The sequence below is a fragment of the Hesperophylax consimilis genome, chromosome 20 (genome assembly GCF_061612785.1).
Source record: "Hesperophylax consimilis isolate HC1 chromosome 20, BYU_Hcon_1.0, whole genome shotgun sequence".
Lineage (NCBI taxonomy): Eukaryota > Metazoa > Arthropoda > Insecta > Trichoptera > Limnephilidae > Hesperophylax > Hesperophylax consimilis.
This window is the reverse complement of record NC_142855.1, coordinates 25697938-25703039: the sequence shown is the minus strand read 5'-3', so window position 1 is coordinate 25703039 and position 5102 is coordinate 25697938. Positions and strand designations below refer to the sequence as shown.

The following is a 5102-nucleotide window of genomic DNA, read 5'->3' as shown; positions in this document are numbered from 1 at the left end:
TGAATAGATGCACTTGGAGCATGAAAAAGGTTTTTCTCCACTGTGAGTCAACATGTGGTTCTTCAGAGAGCCCTTTCGACAACTTGAATAGTTGCACTAGGAACATGAAAAAGGTTTTTCTCCACTGTGAGTCAGCATGTGGTTCTTCAGAGAGCCCTTTCGAGAACATGAATAGATGCACTCCGAACATGAAAAATGTTTTTTTCCACTGTGAGTCAGCATGTGGTTCTTCAGAGTGCCCCTTTGAGAAAATGCATAGTTGCACTCAGAACATGAAAAAGGTTTTTCTCCACTGTGAGTAAGCATGTGCCTCGTTAGTGTGCCTTTTCGAGAAAATGAATAGTTGCACTCGGAACATGAAAAAGGTTTTTCACCACTGTGAGTCAGCATGTAGATCGTCAGAGAGCCTTTTTGAGAACATGAGTATTTGCATTTGGAACATGAAAAAGGTTTTTCTCCACTGTGAGTCAGCATGTGGATCGTCAGAGAGCCTTTTTGAGAACATGAGTATTTGCATTTGGAACATGAAAAAGGTTTTTCACCACTGTGAGTCAGCATGTGGATCGTCAGAGAGCCTTTTTGAGAACATGAGTAATTACATTTGGAACATGAAAAAGGTTTTTCTCCACTGTGAGTTAGCATGTGGCTCGTCAGATGGCCCTTTCGAGAACATGAATAGTTGCACTCGGAACATGAATAAGGTTTTTTACCACTGTGAGTCAGTATGTGCCTCTTTAGATAGACCTTTCGAGAACATGAATAGTTGCACTCGGAACATGAAAAAGGTTTTTCACCACTGTGAGTCAGTATGTGTCTCGTCAGATGGCCCCTTTGAGAACATGAATAGTTGCACTCGGAACATGAAAAAGGTTTTTCACCACTGTGAGTCAGCATGTGGTTCATCAGATTGCCCTTTCGAGAACATGAATAGTTGCACTCGGAACATGAAAAATGTTTTTTTCCTGTATGGTTACATAGGTGCCTATTTAAATTCGACTTATTAGAAAGGGAGAAGATAGAATTAGGACAAAATAATTGTTTTTCCACAGGATGCGTCTTGATATCTGTCGAAAAAAAAAATTAATACGATTATAAAAGCTTTATTCGACTTAATATCTACACTTACCATAATAAAGCAGTATAATTGATAAAAAAAAATTAACAAATTACGATGGCAGAAAATGTAAAATTTTAGGAAGGAAATTGTTTATACCGGACTGGTAGACTCTTTCTAAGCGTTCTAAGCATTCCTTTTTGACATCCAGCAGGTCTATGTCAATTTCCATACAAGGAAGTCCCCCATAACTATCTTCTCGGCATCCGAGTTCCGCCTTAACGGTAACAGTCTCCACATTAATGCAAGCTATAAAACAACATGAACATTGATTGATTATCGATGTAAAACAACACAAGTTTTCAAATTACAATATTTACGATAAAATACGTCATTGATTAATCCTGCAGAATTGAAAAATAGATGAAGAGAGATCAAGGTTAATTTAATCATATTAATAAGGACAACCCCAGATGTCCGCTTCAAGAAGGAATAAACATTTGCTTTAGAGCACCTGCATTATGGAGTTGTTATAAGTCGACGAACTGTTGTTTTCTTCCAATAATAGTAAGAGCCCTGATTGGACATGTACAAACACATAAATAAATATGTATTTTTAAGTTATGAGGATAAAATGGAAAATTTGAGGAATCGAGCACTTATTGTGAGCAGTGGCGGCTTCGGTAATCAAAGGGTATGGCTCTCGACTTATGATCTGGAGGTTCCGGGATAAAATCCAAGCGTGCGCAAGCAATTTTTTTGATTGATACATGATATTTCACAATATATTCTTGTGGCACGTTCCAGAGTAAGAGATACTATCGGTATCGCCTTGGTGTAATGTTAACATTTTTTCCATTTAAACATTGATTGAAATGATAAGATATGAATAGACAGGTACTTCCCAGCTTTCACCACTCTATATCCATTCCCTCCTTTTGACTTCTAGCCACACAACATACTATTACGCCAAGAGCTTGAGATCAGTTGGAACACGCGTGGAGTGTTCACAAAACTAAATAAAAATTATTTGGTTTAACTAATGTTGTAGATTAGCTGTTTCTGGCAAAGAGAAAAACTAATATAACTACGGCAAAAGAGGGAAGCGTTAAAAATTATATTATGTTCTGTCGCCATGGCAATCCAAAATGGACTTGGATTAATAATATACAATTTATTTTACAAAAGCAATGCACCTCACTGGCTTTCTGAGTACTCTCCGCATATTGCAAACATTCCTTCTTTACATCTGGGAGATCAAAATCCATTTCACATCCGCCTTCTTCCTGGGGCCCTGGTTCCGTCTTGATGGACACAGTTTCTGGATTTACTAGATCCATGGCACCGCTGTCATAGGCTGCGGTAATTGGTACAAGCCCAAACAAATATGTATATCTGAAACAGAACATAATTGTGACGGAACCATATTTTTAATGAGCTTTTCATCTTGTTTGGTTAAATATTTTGTCAAAACAATGATATCATATGCAAAACTTATGTTGGGAAATAGGGTTATACATATTGTGAATATTTTTACCTTGGAGTTGACATTTGAAATCTGTTGAAAGATTCGTCAGATAACTCAATATAACTATAACCATAAGTAATGTAAAGACCGGTAAAGCTTTTATTAAGTCCGCTAATCCGCTTTTAACAGAATATTTAAAACTAATTTTTAAAATATTTTTACTAAAATAAGCCGATGTCTAATTGACAGTTTGAACGTTCCGCAAACAAAACGCTAATAGATTTGTTAAATTAGGTGTACCGATAACGGCCGCTACCAAAATGATTAGCGTGATTCATAAAAGCATTAGTACTTACTAATAAATATCACAAGCACGGGAAGATAAATTTAACTTCGTGGGTTCAACAGTTTTAGCGATATAAAGTAGAATTAGAGAGTAAAAACTGGGGGATGCGACTGGCCGACTGGCGATGAAAAAAGGATGATTCATAAAATTAGGTTAGTTTTACAAAGACAATAATGAAGTCATAGACAAGTTTTATGCTATCAGCAGTGATGTTTGTATATTAAAACGATGCAAAAGTTACAGACGGGTAAAATAATTGTTTCTCTTTGGCGGCCAAAATACGCATTTATGTTGGATTTTGGATAAGGTGGGCAGCCATAGCTTGAAGAACAGTAAACAACAGTTAACTGTTCTTCAGGCTATGTTCAACAGTTGAATAAATGGTTCGATGACAATGGCAGGATATTTTGAGTAGTTCACAAATTGACACCAGGTGGCGCTAGTGTAAATGTAGACCTAAATACGAAAAGAAAACTGTCAAAACTTTGTTTCGTCAATTTTTGTCTGTTTTCTGTAGGTTCGAAGCGATTATTTTTGTGAATTCTGACATTCATAACAATGCCTCCACTATGTGTTGTACCGCAATGCTCTTCAAGAACATCTGGGCATCGTTTTCCTAGCAATAAGTGACCGAGCATTATTTGAAAAGCGTGGTTTAAGTAACTTTTTGATAAAAAATGACATTGTGCTAGCTGACAAAGGATTCCAAATTCAAGATCTTCTTGCACCCATAGATGTAAAGGTCAATATGCCTGAGTTTCTTAAAAAGAAGTGTGGTCAGCTAGAACCTGAACAGCTTCACCATTCCAAAAAAACTTCAGCAAATAGGATACATATTGAAAGAGTTATTGGGTTGGGTAAAACATACCGAATCCTCAAGGGAACTCTTACTTCAAATTTAGTGCCTATAGCTAGCAGAATAATTTTCGTCTGTTTTATGCTCGTCAACTTTTGCCAAAATAGTATAATGGAAGGAAAAGAATGTGTTACTAAATAAAAATTTCAATGATACCTGTCTTTTAAATTTTTATTTTCAATAAAACGTTTCCTAACTAAATTATCAAAGCGAAAAATAATAAACCAAAACTTTCTTCAACTTAACTATAAAACAATATATTCTTGGTATGTGCCAAGTTCCACGCTCTCTAAAGTTTAATATTGTATAACATACAGTTGCAACATGTTTACATACCGATCTGGTGCCTTTGCCAGCAATGCATTCCCAGCTTCCTTCGATAATATTTCCTACTAGTGTAATAGCTAGATAACAAAATATGTCAAACTCTTTGTCATTTCACTATTAACTTGTGCTCGAAAGAAACTATTTTCTTCATTAATAGACGCAACCTTGTATCCTTTCCTGTGAACTGCTGCATACATTGTCATTCCTTCCTGCCCTTTGTAAACTTGAAGAAATTATTGGTTTATATGAACTGTATCTATTTGTGGCAATACAGTCGAATATGCTGTGAAATGATTCATCTGGGGGCCAACATATACCCACTATCTCACTTTCATACTCAAAATCATTTATTTCCATAAAGTTACTATTCCGGTCATAGGCAGCCAATCTGGAATTAATAATTATGATTATTGGGTACATTATAAACAAGCAACGTTAGCTAAAGTACCTATAATTATTACAAATACGACTCAATTAATGTGTTTCATAGAAGTTCAAGAATGAGGTTATGTTCCAACCACTTAGCTCACCTCTCGATTAAAACTTCTTTCTTGCCAACACATTTTGGCTTTCTATTCTTTAATTCATTTTTTAAATCCTTCACAGTCCAGCTACCGTATTTATCCACCATTTTTTTAATATTACTTCCAAAATGCACACGCAAGCCAGATACAAAGCAATATCAATTATGTCAATAATTAACAATGACAGGTCTACAACTACACCAGCGCCGCCAAGCGGAAGATGTTAGCACAGCATTCTGCCATTACTTATCATTAAACTCGGGCAAAACTTATTACATGATATTTACACAAACAGACAGACAGTCCGGGCAGGATCATATAAAACATATCATGTAACATTAAAACCAACAAGTAGACAGTCTGGGGTTGCCACAATGTTATCTGAGTGCTAGATACTCTCAGTATCACCCTGAATCCTTATACAGATTAGAAAGGTTTCTTTAAAAGGTTTAAGCCGTATTTTGCGACCAGATTTGGTATAAAGCAAAATGTTTGATATTAGCTTCAATTTCAGGGTGCTAAGTAAA

General features: G+C 35.9%; 1 long non-coding RNA gene across 1 annotated transcript; it reads right to left on the bottom strand.

Moving 5' to 3' along the window:
* Nucleotides 1-1166: 1166 nt before the first annotated feature.
* On the bottom strand, nucleotides 1167-3002 carry LOC149414428 (uncharacterized). Its single transcript, XR_016304148.1, has 3 exons — nucleotides 2879-3002; nucleotides 2251-2449; nucleotides 1167-1363 (listed from the first exon to the last, which is right to left on the bottom strand). It is a non-coding gene; the product is annotated as an uncharacterized LOC149414428 (long non-coding RNA).
* Nucleotides 3003-5102: the final 2100 nt, after the last annotated feature.